Source organism: Jaculus jaculus, chromosome 17 (genome assembly GCF_020740685.1).
Source record: "Jaculus jaculus isolate mJacJac1 chromosome 17, mJacJac1.mat.Y.cur, whole genome shotgun sequence".
NCBI classification, from domain to species: domain Eukaryota; kingdom Metazoa; phylum Chordata; class Mammalia; order Rodentia; family Dipodidae; genus Jaculus; species Jaculus jaculus.
This window is the reverse complement of record NC_059118.1, coordinates 7,983,444-8,004,863: the sequence shown is the minus strand read 5'-3', so window position 1 is coordinate 8,004,863 and position 21,420 is coordinate 7,983,444. Positions and strand designations below refer to the sequence as shown.

General features: G+C 43.6%; 1 protein-coding gene across 2 annotated transcripts in view; it reads right to left on the bottom strand.

The window, feature by feature from the left end:
• Rbms3 (RNA binding motif single stranded interacting protein 3) overlaps positions 1 to 21,420 on the bottom strand; it is a 1,479,068-nt gene that overhangs the window by 1,099,670 nt on the left and 357,978 nt on the right. The gene's annotated exons all lie outside the window — the stretch shown is intronic.

The window sequence follows — 21,420 nt, the reverse complement described above, 5'->3', positions numbered from 1 at the left end:
AAACAGAAGGAGCTTAAAGGAAGGAGAGGGCTTATTTCCAGCTTTCAGTTTCGAGGGGAAGCTTTATCAGGGTGGGGAAAGCTTGGCACGAGCGGGCAGCCTGGCATCACATCTCCACATTGGCAGGGGGGAAGTACTAGGAGTGCTTGAGTATGGCAAGCTGGGAGGGCTACAACATCTCAAGGCCCACCCTCCTGTGACATGCTTCAACAAGGTTAAGGTGCTTTCCTACAAAGCCGAAGATCCTAGATTTGATTCCCCAGAACCCATGTAAGCCAGATGCCCCAGGTGGCACATGCATTTAGAGTTCCTTTATAGTGGCTGGAGGTCCTGGCATGCCCTTTTATTTCCTCTCTGTCTGTCTCTCTCTCTCTCTGTGTGTCTCTCAAATAAACAAAAATAAAGTAAAATAATAAAATCTTTAAGGTGCTGAAGACATGGCTTAGCAATTAAGGCATTTCCTGCAAAGCCAAAGGATTCCTGTTTGATTCTCCAGATTTACAAGGGGCCACATGCATCTGGAGTTTGTTTATAGTGGCTGAAGGCCCTGGTGTGCCCATTCTCGCCCTTTCTCATTCTCTACTTCTTTCTCTGTATCAAACAAATAAATAAATAAAATATATTTTTTAAAAACTTAAGAGGCTTTTGACAGGGCTGGAGTGATGGCTCAGTAGTTAAAGGCACTTCCTTGCAAAGACTGATGGCCGGGGTTTGATTCCCCAGCACCCCTATAAAGCCAAGTGCATAAAGTGGCACACATGTCTGGAGTTTATTTGCAGTGGCAGGAGGCCCTGGCATTCCCATACTCACTCTCTCTTTCTCTGTATGCCTCTTTCTTTCTCCTTCTCTCTCTTTCTCCCTCTCTCTCTCTCTCTCTCTCTCTCTCTCTCTCTCTCTTAAATAAATAAAAAGCATGTTTTTTTTAAGTAAAAATAAAACTCTTGACAATGTCCTCCACTGAGGTGTCAGGGCAATCCAGCATGTGTCCTGGTGGTGCGGGCTTTAAAGCGTGGCCAAGGGATACCTGCTCTGGGCACCACCTGCCACCTTGTGTTTCCAGAGGCAACTTCCACGGGAGCCACCCTGGGCTTTTTCTCCACCATAGACTCAAATGAATTGTCACAGTCGACTGACCACCTTGGGTGAGGCATGAAGACATTTTCCAACACTGGGGAGGACAGTTTGGAGAATGACTCCCTGTAGATGCACCTCAGTACAATTCTCTTTTAATTTAACCACAAGGACATTGGGAAGCCGAACTCAATATTTAGAACTAAAATTTGTGGATAGGATGGGTAGAAGAAGGGCCTGGGGAATGCTTCAGCAGTTAAGGAGCTTTTTTTTTTTTAATCTGACAGCCTGAGTTTATTTCTCCAGCCACCCACATAAAGCCAGACAAGCATTCAATTGCAGCACCAAGAGATCCTGAAGCATGCACACACACACACAAATAAATATATGTTTTTTTACTAAGAATGGGTAGAAGGAAAAATTAGGCAAAATACCCCATAATATCTTTATTTCACACATAGTTTATAGAAGAAAAAAAAAAAAAAACAACTAAGAATCTCTGAAGGTTCTGCTCCTGAGGGAGACAGGCAGGAGAGAATGGAAGAAAATGGCTGGTTCTTTTTCTTGAGTATTCAAAAGAAATTTCTCAACTGGACATAGTGGTTCTGGCCTGCCAATTCAGTACTTTGGAAACAGAGGCAGGAAGACTGCCATGCATTTGAGTGCAGACGAGGTTACATCGTGAGTTCACTGTGAGAACTACCCCAGAGAGGCGAAAATTAAAAAAAATAGGGCTGAGGTCATAGCTCAGCTGATAAGGTGCCACACAAACCTTGTATTGTGGCACATACCTGTAGTCCCAGAACTTGGGAGGTAGAGGTAGTATTAGAGGTACAAAGTCATTCTCTACTACACAGCAAATTTGAGGCTAGCCTGGGATACATGAGGTTCTATCTCAAAACAAAACAAAACAGAAGAAGAATCTCAGGATTTTGCTCTCTCTCTTTCTGTCTCTCATTTTCACTCCCATGGTAATGATGTACAGGGATAAAAATTTTGGCTTGAGAGGGCTGGAGGGATTTCTCAGTGGTTAAAGCTCTTCTCTGCAAAGCATAATGGCCCAGGTTCAATTCCTCAGTCACCAAGCAAAGCCAGATTCAGAGAGTGGTACATGCATCTAGTATTCGTTTACAGGTGGCAGAGATCCTGGCGTGCCCATTCATTCCTCTCTCCCTCCCTCCCCCACCCCTCTCTTTCTCTTCTTTCTTGCTTTCTTCTTCCCAATAGTTATATGATGTACAGGGATAAAAATTTTGGCTTGAATCACCATAGGTAAGTAACATCAGCTCTCAACCTTTGAGAGATTGAAATATTATGACTGTAGTTTTATGAAGATTAAATGAAAAGGGGCACATTAAGTAACCATAGGTATGTCCTATGAAGGATAGAAATTCAACAGATATTGCTGTGGTCATTGTATCACTGTAGATTTTAAACTTGCCAATGAATGTTGCCCACCTACCTAGGCCATGGAAGGCTGCCTGTCCAGTGTGCAAACCACTTAGAATTAGAACTCAGAAAGTAAACCAAACTATGATGATGTAAAGTTCTGGTTTATTGTACAAGTTTGTTCGGAGGGGAGTTAAAAGAAGTTTGAAGAATGGCAGTATTATATACAAAAAAAAAGCCCAAATCATAGAGGAATGATATGATATAAATATAACGCATGCTTGATGTCCCTTTCAGCTAAGACCAAGAATAGCCACCACGGGTAATGCATTTATTCTCTTCCCAACAGTCCAACTCACTCTCTTCATGAAAGCATCTTATAGTGGAAGGAGGGAGATTTTAGATATGAATAGGTTTGGCTGGGAGCTGTCTCAGCAGTGGAGCGCTTGCAAAGCCTAGTAGAGGACCATAGGCTCAGTGCTTAATTCCCACCAGCACTCTGCAAATATATATTAATTTTCAGTTAAAAAGAGATACAAACAGAATTTACGAAATTCAAACATCTCCAAGTAAGAAGTATTTAGGTTAATTCATTCAGCTTTTCCTCTACGTAGAAATCCTTACTCCATTTCACATGTGAAGACTTGAGCACCACAGGAGTTCATTATTTCACAAAGCTTTCTATGATTTCATACGGTTATAAAAAGTTCTTCTTCGGGCTGGATTCCTCAGGACCCATGTAAAGCCAGATGCCAAAGTGGCGCATGCATCTGGAGTTCATTTACAGTGGCTGGAATCCCTGGTGTGCCCATTCTCTCTCTTTGTCTCTTTCTCTATCTTTTCTTTTCTCTGTCTCTCTTTGTTTGCAAATGAATAAATAAAAATGGTTTCAAAAGATCTTTGACTCTGAATTTGTAAGACTTTTAAGTAGCCTCCATTGATTATTATAGGGGAAGACAAGTGACTTGCTTAAAGTTGTATTTGCCATTCTTCCCAATTTCTGTATTTTAAAACAATGAAATTAATATGTTTTGATTTTTTAGCACTCTGTATTTTATGTTCATTTTGTTTGAAAGTATAACTGTTGAAAGTTGTATAAAATGGTCTCTGAAAGAAAAACATCAATTCTATATCCAAAAAAATGACCTTTGTTCTAAACTGAATCCCCAAACTTGGTCACAGTGTTTCTACTACCTGCTAAAAGAATATAAATCAATCTACTCCTTTCCTAAATAAAAGCCCTTTAAGTGAAGATTGCCATTAAGAGTTTCCCCTAAAATTTTCTTCCATCAGCTAGATGTTCACAGTATCAAAGTTTGTGTGCTTTATATGAATTTTTTGATTCCATTTATGTCTCTCAACCAGGCATTGACTCAGTACTATGGGATGAAATAAAATTTTGGGCAAGACCCTCAGGTCCTTTGATCATAACATTCACATACTATTAACATGATCCAGAAAGACTGCAAATGTCTAATATCGACATTGCTCTCCTTGCTGCCAGTTGGCTCTGTAGGGCAACCTGCCCTGTGTATGGAAGGGGCTCCTATTACCCTTGGGTTAGAATTGGTTCATATCCAGTGCAATCATGGCAGTTTTCGCCATTGGTGCCAGTCAGCCCGAAGCATCTTATGCATTCCATAATCCTCGGTTCCTGGGCATCTGCATCCATTTTCATCCCACATCCAAGATGCCAGGTGGCTTTCTGAAAACCCAGCCAAGAGCTGTGGTTAACACTGTCCATGCCACCTGTAGGGTGACATCTCAGGACCCACCTTCTTCCACTTAGTCCACAGGTAATTATAAAACCATTCAAAATCCTGCTCACATTAAAAAAGACCTTGGACTGGAGAGATGGCTTAGTGGTTAAGGTGCTGGCATGCAAAGCCAAAGGACCTTGGTTCGATTCCTCAGTACCCATGTAAGCCAACTGTACAAGGTGGCATATGCATCTAGAGTTCATTTTCAATGGCTGGAAGCCCTGGCATGTCCATTCTCATTCATTCATTCATTCTCTCTCCCTCTTCTTCTCCCTCTCCCTTCTCCCTTTCTCTCTTTTCCTTTCATAAATAACTAAATAAAATATTGTTTTAAAAACCTTGAGGACTGGAGAGATGGCTTAGTGGTTAAGGCATTTGTCTGCAAAGCCAAAGGACCCAGGTTTGATTCCCCAGGAGCTGCATAAGCCAGATGGACAAGGGGGCACACACATCTGGAGTTCATTTGCAGTGGCTGGAGGCCCGGGTGTGCCCATTCACTCTTTCTCTCTCCCTTTCTCTCTATTTCTGTATCTCTCTCTCAAATAAATGAAGAAAAATAAAATATTTTTAAATACCTTGATTTTTTAAATTACCTTTTCTAGGTGTCTAGTATTTTATTTAAAACTAAATCAAAAGTAACTTGTATGGGTGAACTTTTCAAATTTTTATTTATGTATTTATATTTATTTAAAGAGACAGAGAGAGAATGAATAAGCATATCAGGACCTCCTCTCACTGCAAAGGAACTCCAAGTGCATGCATCACTTTGTGCATCTGGTTTTATGTATGTACTTGGGATTTGATCCCAGGCCACTGGAGTTTGCAATCAAACACCTTCAACTGCTGATGGCCAAACCATCTCCCAAGCTCCTATATTTCTGAATTTTGAGAACCTTCTGAAATCAAAGAAACAAATAGAGGGGCAACTGTTTGTTTGCTTTTCTGTTTATTTACAAATTCTCTCTCTCTTTTTTTTTTTTTTTTAAGCTAGAGTCTCAGGTAGCCCAGGCTGGACTTGAACCCTTTATCTAGCTACGGATGGTCTTGAACTCTTAAGGCTACTGCCTCTGTTGCGACTTTCATGCTATTGAGTTCTTTGTCTTGTGACCCCAAAACATTAGGCACGTTGATGATGAGGCATGAGTAAGGCAAAGGGAGATGCATCAAGAAAAAAGTAGAAAAGCCCCAAAGTGTCAGGGCAAGCAGAATTTTAGCTGGCATCCAAAGAAGAGAAAGAAAAGACACTATGCTTTGTGAGTCAGAACTCGGAAACGTGGGCAGACTAGACAAGGGTCTGTGAGCAACTACCCCTAGCGAAGGGCTTGGGTGGGGTTAGTACAGTACCTCACTAAGGGGAGAAACGGCCCACCGTCCGCACCCTCAGCCTGTGTGCAAGTGAGGGCTGGTTGGACCAAGTGAGCAATTGACAGGCTCTGCCTCCTCCTTTTCATACCAGGGAGGCAGAGTCCTTCCTCCAGCGACCTCCATGCTTGTTCATGTCTGTCTACAACCATACCTCCACCCCCACGTGCTGGGCTTACAGACATGCATACCACACCTGGCCCATGCGCTCTTTCTCTGTGAACTCACAAATCGTGTAACCGCGTTGCTCAAGTTTTGCCTGGAAGTTGCCGCCAAGCGTACAGTACACCGCTTTACCACCCTAGCCACGCATAGCTTCCTCTCCCTCTTACAGAATGATGCTGGTCTCCTCATGTCACTCTTCCGGTTTATCCAGCTGGACATGAAAAGTCATTTGCAATATCTTGGTATCCTCTTAATGTAATCTTGCCTTTTCTGGACAGCCATGCATTCTTATTAACCTTTATTATACTAGAAAAAAAATTAGAAGGTTCCATCTTATTTGCGCTATTTGTTAGAATTATTTCCTATGTGACATGTGCTCTAGGTACCTTCCTGTTGTGCAAGCCCATCGATTTCATCGTTTGGTAAAGGGAGAAGAAAGGCAGGGGGAGGCTCATGACAATAACAGAAATCTTCAGAGCAATTTTAAATTGTTATCTTGCAATATTTAATCTTTTTGTGTTGAGGGGAGCATTCAAAGTAGGGTCTGGCTGTCTGGAATTTACTATGTAGAGTGTCCTTGAACTCATAGTGATCCTCCTACCTCTACCTCCCAAGTGCTGAATATTTTTCAGTTTTTAAAACAGACATAGGGCTGAACAGATGGCTTAGTAGTTAAGGTGCTTGCCTGTGACGCATAAAGACCCAGGTTCAACAGCCCAGTACTTGCACTCCCTGGTACAAAGTACATGTAAGCCAGATGCACCAGGTGAAGTGGTGCGTTGTGGTGGTTTGGTTCAGGTGTCCCTCATAAACTTAGGTGTTCTGGAGTCCAGGCTCCCCAGCTGATGGCAATTGGAAATTGAAGCCTCCTGGAGGCAGCGTATTGTCGGGGGCAGGCTTATGAGTGTTATCGCCAGTGTCTCCTTGCCAGTGTTTGGCACACTCTTCAGTCGCTATGTTCCACCTTATGTTGGCCAGGGGGTGATGTCCACCCTCTGCTCATGTTGTGGTTTTCCCCTGCCATGGTGGAGCTTCCCCCTCCAGCCTGTAAGCCAAAATGGATCTCTTTCTGTCCTACAAGCTGCTCTTGGTTGGGTGATTTCTACCAGCAATGCGAACCCGACTGCACCACACATGCATCTGGAATTTATTTACAGTGACTAGACACTCTGGTGCATGTATTCTCAACCTCTCTCTTTCTCTGCCTCTTTCTCAAATAAATAAAAAAATAAAATTTTTAAAGAATTGAATAAAACACTCATAATCCTACATTATCTTGAAGTCTTTTTAGTATTGTCTTCATTGTTGTAATGCTCATAATTCTATAAATTTGCATTTAATTCTAACACAAAAATTACATATATGCTCTTTGTCAAAGTTTCTAAATAAAATTACATGTAAGAGAATGGTAAAAAAAAAAAAAAAATCCATTCCCCTACAACTTATAGAAAATAGCACTAACATTTTCATGTATTTCTACAGGTTTTCCTTCATAAAACTGACACATATGTACATGTACTTGAAATATATGTGTGTGTGTGTGTGTGTGTGTGTGTGTGTGTGTAATTCTTTTATTTCCTCTACTTATGGTCATATCATAACTGACTATGTCAGTAGACAGTCGTTAGCCATTTAAATGACATTACCTTCTACCATATAGATATTTTCCTAATGTTGACCATTTGAATTTTTGCTAGTTTATACTACTACTAACAGTGCCACATAGAAACATTTATATATGAATCATTTATTCTGATTTTAAATTATGTCCATCTTAAAATAGTTTTTCTCAGCAAGAATTATACTTTTTAATGTTTTATCTATTTTTCTACTTTGGCTATTACCATGTAGGTGTATATTATATTTTGATCCTATCCCCCCTCAATTGCCCTCTCTTATTCCCCTATTCCTCCTCTCAACATCCTTCTTCTTCCCCCCTAATATGACTATCAGTAACCCATTGAGCTACATTAGGAGCTGCTTGCCTGGTCATGGTGAATGGTCGTTCACTGTGGAATGGACAACTCTCCAGTGCCTTCGCACAGATGAACCTGACGCCCCCTCTTCCAGCAGCCATTAGCTGCCATTCAATACTCTGGGAGGTGTGGGGGTCTCATGTATCCTTCTACCATCAATGGTGAAGTTCTTCCAGGCTCACTCTTGAGCTGGAAATCACAGCTACTCTGAGCTCATGAGCTTAATAGCCATTTCATATCTGGAAGACAGAGTTAAAGCAACTCTCCTCCTCCCCATTCTCCTGCTCCTACCTTTGCTGTACCTGTCTCTTCTGTGAGGTTCTCTGGGCATTGGAGGGAGGGAGTTAGTGAGATAGATGTCTTTTTTGAAGCTGAGCACACAGGCATCACTTATTCTTTATAATTTTGTCAGCTGTGCATCTATGTATTTCCCCATGCCTGTTGCAGTAAAACAAAATAAACTAACAAAAATGCTTCCGTGATCTAGACTTCCAGCAGTCCTACTCTATAGGAACATAGACAGTTTCTGAACTACCGTACGAGCGATTACTTGTCATTTATCCTTCACACAGGGAGAATGTTTTAGAAAAGAAATATACTTATCCCCAGAAAGGATATGTGTATAGTTATTTTTTTTTTTTTGTATTAGTGGGACAGAATAGAATTTCTGCTAACTCCTTCATGAAATGTAAGCTAACTTAACTAAAGCTCATTTGTGTGTATGTAGTGTGTACTGGGTGTGTTGTATTCATATGTATTCCTATGCATACATACAGACGCCCAGTCTCTGTGTGCATGTACATGGAGGCTAGAGGATGCTAAGGTCCCTGCTTGTTATTCCACCTTATTTCCCTGAGACAGAGTCTCTCAGTGAACCTAGATAAGTGCAGTGTTTGGATCAGACTGTGTGAGCAGCAAGCTGAGCCGCGGTGATCCTCCTGCCTCGGCTCCCCTCCGCGCTGGGGTCGTGGACACGAGCAGCCTGATCTGGCTCTGAGCGAGCCCCTTGTGTGCAGCAGGCTCGCCTCTCACCCGGCGAGCCATCTTTCAGCCCCTTCGCAAACATTCAACATGACAGATCTTTTTTTTTTTATTTTTTTTTTATTTGTTTCTTTGAGAGCGACATACACAGAGAGAAAGACAGATAGAGGGAGAGAGAGAATGGGCGCGCCAGGGCTTCCAGCCTCTGCAAACGAACTCCAGACGCGTGCGCCCCCTTGTGCATCTGGCTAACGTGGGACCTGGGGAACCGAGCCTTGAACCGGGGTCCTTAGGCTTCACAGGCAAGCGCTTAACCGCTAAGCCATCTCTCCAGCCCAACATGACAGATCTTTAACGGCCACACTGCTTACTCATCTTTGGGCATGTCCTGCTTAAAAATCTAATGATATTCATTTGTTTTTCCTCAGTGCTCTTGAGGAATTTTTTTTCTATGTAATGATTCAGTGACTCTTTGCAAATGCGTTGCCAAGAAATGGCATGTTTGTGTCCCACCTCCATTTCCCAGCCTATTCAATGTGAACATCAGAAAAATTTCCTTCGCAAACCCAAAATGTTTCATTTTCTTTATTCTTTAGTTGGGCTGCTCCAATGCTGCTCTGTAATACTGGTGAAAACCGCTGACAGTTATGTTCTCCACTGGAGAAATTTTCGCCTTCATGTCCTATATTCTAGCATATTCTAGGATGTGCTCTTCTCAATATCCATAATTTAACGTAGGTGATTTGCTTACATAGATACGGAACTTTGAGAGCAATGCCAAAAAGTCATTGCAGTATGAAAACCAGAAATTATTTTAAATGAAAACCACAGAAGTATTTTAAAATAGGATTTTTTTACCACGCTTCTATTTTTCAATAATTTATCAATAATCTTTGCTTATTAAATTATATTGAGTTATTTGACAAGAAATGAACTTTGGAACATCCTTGTGCCCTACACCATGTGTAATTGTAAAACATGTCTTTTTTTTTTTTCTAGAAGGACATGCTGGAAGATCCCAACTACTAAAAGAGACTGTGTCTCTCTTGTTGTGTAATCTGGTATCCGTTCCTAACACGCCATCAGGCTCTCTCTGTAAGTGTTCAAAAATGACCCAGACACATTTACACTAATAATAATTTTAAAAAACTAAGGGTCTCCTATAAAATATAGTTGAGTTCTCTCCATGACCAAGTTACTCATCCCTTTAGGATTCAGGATTTGGATGGACCTAAATGCTAGATTTTCAAGAGCTGAAGTGTCCTAGAGAGAATAAACAGATATCTTTCCAGGAGTAAGCGTTCTAAAGAGAATGAACCATCTTCCCTGAAGAAGGCAACTGACCATTAGATAAACAAGTAACTGAAAACTGATCTAGGCCTTGGTTTCCCGCAAGTATCAGATGGTAAGACCCTATTGCTGAAGACTTCGCATGAATGGGCAGCAAAGTCAATGAAAAATAAAGCTGGTGCTGAGCTGAAAACCTCCTCCCTATAGACCAGCCAACTGAAAGCTGGAAAAAGCTGCATTGCATGCTGCCCTATGGGAGACAGAAGTCATCACACTGAAAACAGTGGACACTGGAAGCCTCAAGTTCAGCCAGACAGGCCAAATGACTGAATGGGTGAAATAGTGGCATGTCTGCACTGGGGAAACCAACTGCTCTCTAACTGGACTAGAGGCCCATTCTATGGGAGGGAATACATGCCGGGTACTGAAAACCTAATCAAAAGCCTATGGCAGAGGAGGTCATGAGCCTTAAGGGTATAAAGCCTGCACTTGCCTGGCTAAATGCATATATTATGCTCACCAAACTGCCCTGAAAGCACTACACTTAATGTTCATATTCATATATTAATGCTACTCTCACTTTTGGTTAAAGAAGCTTCTCTTGTTAGATGGCAGTGACCACTGAGATGACCCAAAAGGCAACATGGTGTTGAGAAGTGATGGAGGAGTGCTCAGCATTAAAACATTTCTAGCACACCCTCTAAGGGTCAGGGTCGATTCTGGAAGAGGTGGAAGAAAAAATATAAGAGCCAAAGGAAGAATACCACTCCTTACAATGAAGCTGTCCAGAAAGAAATTGGCCTTGATGTCCATGATCATACAGTGCCTAGAAATACCTTCAAAAGACCCTCATAATAGGAGAAAAAGACAATGGCATCAAATTAAGAGAGACTAATGGAGAGAGGGAGGGGATATGATAGAGAGTGGAGTTGTAAAAGGGAAAATGGGGGAAGGGAGGGAAATATCATGTCTTATTGTCTATAAGCCTCGAAGATATCAATAAAAACTAAATTAACAAAAAAAAGAAAACTGAGCTAGTTTGCAGTGTAGAATGAAGATGGGGAGTTTGCAAAGATCTAAAGGGAGTGTTGGTAAGAGAGGTGCACGGCACCCAATCAGAGAGCAAGAAACTTACAACCCCAAGGGAGAATCTAGAGCCATTGCTTTTTTTTTATTAAAAAATATATATTTACTTGTAAGCACATCGAGAGAGAGAGGGGGGAGAGAGAAAAAAAAAAAAAAAAACAGAAAGAAAGAGAATGGAGAATAGGCATGCCAGGGCCACTAGACATTGCAAATGAATTCCAGATGCATGTGCCACTCTGTGCATCCAATTTTCCATGGGTATTGGGGAATCGAATCATTAAGCTTTTCAGGCAAGCACCTAAACTGTTGCGCCATCTCTCCAGCTCCTCCATTCTTTTTAAAATTTGTTCATGTTCTCTTTTGCTATTGTTGTTGACAATTTCATGCACGTGTGCACGTGTCATCCTTTTGATTATGTGTACCTATGTTACTCTCTCACCCCTTTCCCACTCCAGCTGAATCCCTTCTTCTTCCCACCACTTACCTCTGGCTACACCACTGCAGAGTCTGTCTTCCCCCCGCCCCACCCAGCACTCATTAACTATCGTTAGCTCCTCCTTCTTCCATTATTATTTTTTATTTATTTATTTGAGAGCGACAGACACAGAGAGAAAGACAGATAGAGGGAGAGAGAGAGAATGGGCGCGCCAGGGCTTCCAGCCTCTGCAAACGAACTCCAGACGCGTGCGCCCCCTTGTGCATCTGGCTAACGTGGGACCTGGGGAACCGAGCCTCGAACCGGGGTCCTTAGGCTTCACAGGCAAGCGCTTAACTGCTAAGCCATCTCTCCAGCCCTCTTTCTTCCATTATTATTAGACAGGAACTTATATATCCAAGGTTGGCCTCCACCTCTCTAGGTAGTCAAAGATAACTTTGAACTTCTGATCCTCCTGCCTCCATCATCTGAGCTAGGATTACAGGTGGGCAGCTCTCTACATCCTACTGAAATGATAGAGATAGAAACCTGGACTAGAAAACACGCTATCAAGTAAGCTACCTCCCCAGCCCTTTCTACATGGACTCTTGACCTGTGAAAATACACCCCCGCCACAGAGAGACAGAGAGAGAGCGAGAGAGTGCTTCTTATGTGTTTCTTTGACTAGGAAAATTAGCCCATCTCTTCTCTTACCATTGTGAAGAAATCACAGCCTTCTAAATATACTTGCATCCCTCAGTGTCAAAAAAAGGAGCATTTCACCATAATAATGAGAAGTACTTTTCTGTGTGGTAAAGTGGCAAAGAAAGATCTTTCAAGTGATTGCAGTTTTGAGATGTAGAAGGCTCACAAATGAATTTAGAGACTGTTCTTGCCCCAAGTAATTGCAGTATCCATCTAACTCGGGATGAAACAATCTCATGCCATCCTGCTTATCTGCACCCCTACGTGAGCAAGAGGCATTTCCTTGCCACAAAATATGTTGGCTGAGTTAGTGAGGAAGAAGGAAAGTAATGATTCCAAAATAAAGAAAGACAGAAACAAAAGTACCCCGGGCTTGCTTAATAAATTCTTTGGTAAGTAGCCATGTTTTGAGTCAGGGTTGTGAAAGTACAGGTCTTCTCTCTGTTATATAGAACAAACAAACTCTGTGGAGGCCTGAGAACAAGTGATTTCCTCTTGATCAGTTGCAAGAAAGAAAGAAAGAGAGAGAGAGAAAGAAAAAAAGAAAAAAAGCTGGGTGTGGTGGCGCACACCTTTAATCCCAGCACTTGGAAGGCAGAGGTAGGAGGATCGCCATGAGTTCAATGCCACCCTGAGACTACATAGTGAATTCCAGGTCAGCCTGAGCTAGAGTGAGGCCCTACCTCGAAATACAAAATAAAACAAAACACAAATTAATGGCAGGGCTGGAGAGATTGTTTAGTGGTTAAGGCACTTGCCTATAAAGGCAAAGGTCCCAAGTTCAGTTCCCCATAACCCACATAAAGCAAGATGCACAAGGTGGCACAAATGTCTGGAATTTCTTTGCAGTGGCTGGAGGCCCTGACATGCCTATTCTCATTCTCTATCTCCCTTTCTCTCAAATAAATAAATAAAAATTAAAAAGATAAAAAAATAACTAATGAAAGCGTTACCTGCATTCTTTCATATACACGGAATGGAAAGAAATCTATCTAGCAACAGGAGCAGGAAAGTCAACAAAAGCAGCAACAGGAAACGGGGAGAAAGCTCAGGGACTAAGTGCATGCCTGAGAGCATGAGGACCTGAGTTTGGTTTTGGGAACGGATGTAAAAGTACCATGTGTTATGGTACCTGTTTGTAACCCCAGTGATGGGCATGTTGAGACAAGCTCTCTGAGGTTCACTGCTCAGACGTCCAAACCTGATGGGCAAGTCCCAAGAGCAAAGAGAGACCCTGCTTCACAGTGGTGGGTGGCATGCTGAAGAGCATCACACAAGGCTGTCCTCTGGCTTCCCCATGCATATATGCATGTCTATGTGTACCTGCACACCCGTGTGTACCCACAAACACATGAGTACATGTACACATAAAAAATATCTATTCATTATTTGTCCCAAGCAATTTTGGCTCGCCAGTCTCAAACCTCCCTACCATGGGAGATTTCCTCCCTCTGTCAGCTACTTTCTCATTACTGTGAAAAATACGTGACAAGAAGAGATTTAAGGAAGAGGCGGGTTTATTTCCACTGCCAGTTCGAAGTTACAGTTCATCGTGGTGGAAAAGGCATGGTGGCAGGAGCTCGGGGCAGCTGGTCGCATCCAGTGCCCGGTCAGGAAACAGAGTGATGGCTGCTGGTGCTCAGCCTGCTCTGTCCTTTATGCAGTCTGGGACTCCAGCCTCGGAATGCTGCTGTCCACCAGTCAGGGGAATCTTCCCACTCCTTTAACCCAATCTACAAAACTCCCTCACAGCCACATGCTGAGCTTTGTTTCCATAGGGTTACTAGATTGTGTCAAGGTGACAACCCGAGACCACCCATCACATTCACTTTACAAAACTGAACCTGCTCCAACGAGACACACAGCCAAAGGCTTACTTTTCTACATCACTTCACAACTAGGGAGGAAGCCTGTGACACGTTATTCAAGAAGCTCCATCTCGGGCTGGAGAGATGGCTTACCGGTTAAGCGCTTGCCTGTGAAGCCTAAGGACCCCGGTTCGAGGCTCGATTCCCCAGGACCCACATTAGCCAGATACACAAGGGGGCGCATGCATCTGGAGTTTGTTTGCAGTAGCTGGAGACCCTGGCATGCCTATTCTCTCTCTCTCTCTGCCTTTCTCTGTCTGCCACTTTCAAATAATTAAATAAACATAAAACAAAAAAATTTAAAAAACAGAAGCTCCATCTCTCACAAGCATGGAGCCCGGAGCGAGTCTTGAGTGGCATCGGAGAACACTTCATGCTGCCGGGCAACACACCTGACAAAAATCGGTTAAGGGGAAGAAGGGTTGATTTCAGCTTACCGTTCCAGGTTGGTGGTGGCAGGAAGGCAAGGCGGCAGCTTGAAGCAAGTCCACGCTGAGGAGGCAGCGGGCCGGGAGCCCTGCTGTCCAGCCAGCTCTCCTACCGTCATCGAGTCCAGGAGCCCCGTTCACGGGATGGTGCTGCCCACGGTTAACGCGGCTCTCCCCGCCTCAGGTAACCTAGTGGAGGTCAGTCCTCTCAGGCAAAGAGCAGGTAACTCCCACAGCGAGCAATTCTCCAGAGGGAGGGAGTTTTGAAACTGGCTAGCCAAAATTGCTCCTTACGACCTCATCTAGGTAATCCCACACAGGTGATTCCAGGTCCTGTCCAGTACACAATCAGTTTAAACCACCCCAGGTGGCATCCAGCGCCAGCGGTACTGAGAGTTCATGGTGGCTCTCTGGAGTGCCATGGTGGGGTAATTTGCCATCTGAATGGACATCCCTCCAGTACGTCCAGTTTTATTCAAGCTTCTTGGAATGCCAGCTGCCGGGCTGGAAGAGGTCCTGTGGATGGATGCTAGTAACATCCAGGCCTAAGGTGTGTCTGGGGGTGGATCTCAGTCCCAGCCGAGGACGCGCAGAGGGCTTTGACCCTGCCTGGGGTCCTCGGTGTGAGCTCCCTTGTGCTGATGGTGGTTGCTTTTCTGTGTGTGTGTGGGTCTGTGAAGGGGGGCCGAGCATCTTCTGCCATTATGGAACTTCCCCTGGATATATAAGTTGCAAATAAATTCCCTCCGTCCTGTCTGGTCTGGAGGTTCATCCCAGCAACAGGAAGCCAACAGCAGCGCCTGGCAACAGACCAGGATTTCCATGCGGTGATTCTTTGGCGAGGATGTGTGTGGACCCTCTGTATCACTAACTCCTACCTACTAAAAAGCGTTGTGGACCCTTCAGTGAGGTTCCCAGTTTAGTCTCAGGAAATTCTTTGCTTGCTTAAATGGCTTCCATTTATGTGTTGATTGCAACTAAGAACAGCATTTGCAGAATGTCGAATGACAATTTTTTTTTTTTTTTTTTTGAGGTAGTGTCTTGCTGTAGTTCAGGCTGACTTAGGATTCACTATGGAGTCTCAGGCTGGCCTCACCCTCATGGCAATCCTCTGACCTCTGCCTCCTGAGTGCTGGGATTAAAAATCTGAGCCACTGTGCCCAGCTTTGAAATTCCCCTTGTCAAAGCCAGCACCCAGTGTCCAGCTCCTTTTAGTGTCCAGACTCTCTATAGCTCTTCACAGTTTTACATACCTCACTCTTCTCTAAAGCCCCAAAGTGCATGCATACTATGCCTCTTATTTCCTTGCCTGTAACCTCCATCCATAACACAGTTCCTGATATATACAGGCACTTGGAAATGTACGTGAAAGTGAATAGTGCCATTAAAATCCTCTTATTGTTTCCCAGATAGGTAATTCACCTTATCCTTTTAAGTAGAAATGGACATACTCTTTCATGTCTGCCCTAGGAGAGCTTTGGTTATTAGTTTAGGAGTCTTAATTCTCTCTCTATTAGCTGTAGTACATGGACTGATTCTTAGTTATACTGGGGTCCCCTATCCAATAAGGAAATTATTGATAAATGGGAGCACAGCTAATGAGTCATAGAGCCCTGGCGAGAAACCACGTGTACTCACTGTTGCCCAAGTCACCCGCCATAGTGTGACGTGGCACTGTGAGGAACACGGCAGCCCATGACCTCGGTGACGCCGCTTTGACCTATTGGCATTTAGAAATAAGCAACAAAGTGTCATATCCAGCATGACCTGTGCAAACAGGCCCTCGAGGAGCAAGATGGCTTTGAATGTCTGATTACATTTTTATGATACAGAGCCAGTCCCTAAACTTGTTCTGTAGCTCAGGATGGCTTTGAACTTCTGTTCCTACTGCCTCCACTGCCCCCCCCCCGAGTACTGCAAATAAAGGAGGTGATGAATACCTTACTAAGCTTAGACAGCACTAGGGATTGAACTCATGACCTTATGCACGTTTGTCAAGCGCTCTGCCCACTGAGCCATATCCCCTAGCCCTGAATACTTGATTTTATGAAAAGTGGTGGAAATTATGGAATCTCCATCCCAAGAGAAATCAATCATAAGCCAAGTCAAGATGCCCAGGATTTCATAATATGTGAAACAGATTCGTTATCTCAGGAAGCCTAAGGAAAGACCTGCATTTTTTTCCCAACTCTCCTTACATATGGAAACATCTGCTTGCTGCTTGGTTCTTCTTCCAATCCGTCTGCCCTGACTGACATTGCTCAAGTAGTTACAACACAAAGGTGTGTCTTTCCACACCCCTCCCAGGAGGGCTTTAAGAAAGATGTTGTGTCTTTATATCAACATTTCTCTAGGGCTGATGTTCCTTGCCCAGCCAGCTAATTTTTATTTATTTATTTTTGTCAACTTACCCTATGGCAGAGGAAATGGAAGGCGAATGTTATAGCTAAAAGAGCTGGCTTTGGAATAAGTCCACCTTCTGCCTGTGTGGTCCGGAGGGAGTCAGAACACTTGACTTTATCTTTTGGCTGGAAGTTGTAGATCAGCTACAGTCACAGCACACTCAGCAGGTGGTCACAGAGGCGAGCAGGGAGGGGATGGCTTTATTGTGTCCGCTGGCCAACAGTCATAACCGTCTTTGCGTGTATATATGTGTGGGGTGTGTGCCTATGCACACGCGTCTGCATTGAGAGGGAGTTAGATAGCCAGTCAAGAGGGAGATGCCTGCGTGCTTCAGCAGAACCAGCCACCCAGTCAGCTCTTAGACCCCTGCTCCAGAGCCAGCCCCTAGCTCAGACCTGAGTCCGAGAGTAAATCCCTCCATGATCAGGTCATATATAGATTCTTACTAGGTGGGCAAGCTCTCTTTTGTTGGCCGTTCATCTCTCCCGGACGTCCAGATTCCTGACAAGGGGAGACTCTGACCCCAACTTCCGCATGAGCTCTCTGTCCCCTCCTGCTCTCAGCATGGCACGAGCTCTCTGCACTTTCTTCTCTTTCCTCTCCGAATCCTTTTTCACGTTTCTTCCATGCCCGTGCTCACTTCCCCCATGGGCTCCGTGATCATGGGGGTGTATCCATTTTCCCTACTTCTCTTTGCAGGACCTCCCTCTCCCTCGTATATTTCTGAATAAAAAAAATAGTGGTTCATAAGTTATCCTTCTCAGTCTTGTTTTATCCCACTTCTTTGGTAAAAATGGATACGAAGCTAGGGTTTGGAGTTTATGGAAAAATGTAAGTCTTGCTGAACTCCAAAAGCCATGTTACAGTATGTGTGTGGACACACACGTGTGTGCAAGTATGCTTGTACATTTCTGCATGTGCATGTTGATGTCAGAAGCCCATGTCGGGGTCTTCCTCAATCACTCTCCACCTTACTTTGAGACTGGGTCACTCACTGGCATGACCTCACAATTCATTTACACTACTCCGCAAGCCGTAGGGAGCCTCCTATCTCTACCTCCTCAACCAAAGGATTACGGCCATGCCCCACAGTGTCTGATCTCATCTTTGCAAAGCACCAACGAAGTGATCTCACCAGCCCTCAGACATTCTTTATTTTCACTCCTACTCCACTGAGGGGGCATTGAAGGTTAAAGGAACTAAGTAAACTGTCCCATATGTGGGGCTCAAACTTCAGCATCTCTAATTCCAAGGCCACCTAGTCCTCTCTCCCACAAGAAGCTTCTAAGCCCACACAAAAGCCTCCCACTTCTATGAGCTTTGTGCTTCCACAGATGAATGGATCCATAGTAGAAGGACGGTAAAGTCACCTTCCTGTATGTCCCTCTGTTACTCACGCAGCCAATCATATCCCTGGCCTCCAGTCCCTCCTCCCTGGCCCACCCATTCCTTCCCTGTACTCACACGACAGAAACACAGCTTCCCTGGGTCTCATAAGGAACCAGACTTTGCAGTTTATTTATCTTGAAGAGCCTTAAGCTTTGAATAAATGGTTATTTCAGAAATGCAATTCCAGAGATCTCTTCGAGGACTATAATTGAAGATGGCATTTTCACGGGTGTCAGTGGAAAGCTGACCATATTTGTTGCTCTGTCTTCATGTGTTCCCTTCAGGACCCACAGAAAAGCATTACAACAAAGGAAAAATAGCTAAGCCTTGAGCTGCACTGAAACCTCTGAAGGGTGAACCGTCCCTTTGTCACTCTCTGCTACAAGGTTGAGGCCATTCTTAAAACAAATGTCTTCTTCAATGACTCAGGGGTGCCTTCCAAATGGCCTGTTTTGTTGTTAAATGTCTCATTTTACATTGTGTATCACCGTATCATTGTCTCAACTATATGTCACCAAGCTAAACACACACCTTTGCTGCTTTAGATCTTTCCGGAAACAACCTCAGTTCCTGCATAGTCCTTGCTCTTTCATCTTCCCCTTACATCAGAGGACTTGCATACAGGCCCAAGTCCTCAGGGAAGGAACTCTCTGTTATTTCTGCAGCACAGGTTGTTCTGAGAAAATCCTGCATGCATTGTGACAAGAGTGCAGAAATAAAGCTCCAGGGAGCCCAGGCTGGAGAGTGTGGAGAAACAGCATACTTTGGGAAATTAAATGTACAGCTGCTTAGTGAATCTGAACATCACATTAATTTTAAATTAAAACTTAAGCTATAACTTTAAGCTCTGATCATTCAAGAGAGAAACTGGTATAAGTAGCAAAAATTCTTCTCATTAGAATAAAAAAATTCTACATAAAAAATGGACTGAAATATTGTGCAGACAATGAAATGATCTCCAGTGAAACAATGTGATAACATGGGGAGGAGGAGCAATGTATATAGTATCACCTGTGATTTAAAAACAAAAAACAAAAACTAGGAAGTGGCTGGAGAGATGGCTTAGCAATTAAAGGCGCTTGTTTTCAAGCCTGATGGATGGCCAGATGGCCTCGGTTTGATTCCCCAGTACTCACATGAAGCCAAAGCCAGATGCACAAAGTGGCACACGTGTCTGGAATTTTGAGGGTGTGGTACGCAGGTGATAGCAACTCGGGAGGCACAGCCTTGCTGGAGGCCCAGGGTTCTCAGAGCCAGTCCCTCGTGCCAGTGTTAGGCTCTCCCTCTGTGTTCTACCTGCTGTGGCAGAGGCGATGCCCAGCCCCTGCTAGTGCCAGGAAGGAAAAGTCCCTCGGTGCTTTTATTTTTATTTTTTATTTGCAAGGAGAGGAATGAAAGAAAAGCGAGAGAGAGAATGGGCATGCCATGGCCTCTTGCGACTGTAAACACACTCCAGACATGTATGCCACTTTGTGCAACTGGTTTTATGTGGGTGCTGGGGAATCGAGCCCAGCTGTTAGGTTATTCAAGCAAGATCCTTAAATTGCTGAACCATCTCTCCAGCCCTCAAATTCCCTAGATTTTAAGTTCCCTGTGAAAGTCAAGGGGCACAGTGAGGCAGCTTATGCAGAACAGGAGATATTATCCAGCTGTTTTATTCAGGATAGAGGTAACTAAACAAGATCCACTTACACCTTAATACACACCTATTATTTCCTATCCAAAATTTTCTATGGTCTCACTGGCTCCTCAAGGCCCTTCCAAATATAGATTCGGGGTCAGCTAATTCTGTCCTATGATCATGTTAACTGGCACATATGGTACCCAGAGTTACCAAGGCAAGGAAAGATAAAACTGGAGAACAGTAGAAGAGATTTTCATGACTTATAAACCAAATTGTGTATCCTCATAAGTCATGTGTTGAGTCTGGGACAGAGGTCAGTTGGTAGAGTGATTTCCTGGCAAAGTCCTAGGTTTGATAGCTAGTTTTATATATTGGGCATGATGGTACAAGCCTAGCATCCTGACATTCAGAAGATGAAGGCAGAAGAATCATAAATCCAAGGTTCTCCTCAGCTACATAATACATTTGAATCAGACTAGGCTACATGGACCATATCTTGAAAGAAAAATCAGCTTGAAAGAAAGGATATCAGCATGTTTGAGGATATTAAGTATTGTATTAGGGAGCTGGGCACAGTTAGTTAGAGACCCTAAGGATTCATCCCTAATCTAAGGACCCTTTTAGAATGAAGAAGGGCCAGGCATGGTGGTGTATACCTTTAATCCCCACACTTGGGAGGCAGATGTAGGAGGATCACCACTCTGAGTTCAAGGCCACCCTGAGGCTACATAATGAATTCCAGGTCAGCCTGAGTTAGAGGGAGATCCTACCTCAAAAAAAAAAAAAAAAAAAGAAAACACAAAAATAAAAACAATTAAAAAATAAAGAAGATATCCCAAGATATCCCAGTGCTTTTTCTCTTTCTCTGTCTCTCTCTTCATGTGCAGAAAGAGAGAGACCATGTAAATAAAACAGTGAGAAGATGACCACCTATGAGTTAGAAAGAGAACTGTCACTAGAAACTGAATTTTCCATCACTACTTTTTACCGTAATTATGAGAAAATAAATACCTGCTCTAAGAGATTAATATAACAGGCTTAGTTCAAATATGCCATGCATCCATGTGACCACCGGACACTGCCCAGAACTAGCAAAGCACAGGGTTTCAGAGCCCTGCATCTTAGATGACGAGGACAAGACAGCCAAAGGTCAGTGATCTCTAGTAAAGGCTACGTCTCCACACAGACACCCTGAATGAGACCTGAACAAGACCAGGTCTGAGTGAGGATAAACAACTTCAGACACAGGGAGAAAGGGAAGAGCCAAAACAGAATCCATGTCCCTTATCTCCTCCTTGGACTTAGCTCCAAGGGACACACAGTGATGATGGGATGAGTCCACTTGAAACTGTGGGTAATTCTGGGAGTTGGTGGCTTTCCTTGTTTCTTTTCTGGAGATTCCTGATTGCAGAAGGTTCTTCAAGATGCCATTTGATTCCAAGGCACAAGGGAGCCACACTAAGATGTGTTTTGGAAGCCACCATCTGAACGGGATCCTAGTGGCTTCC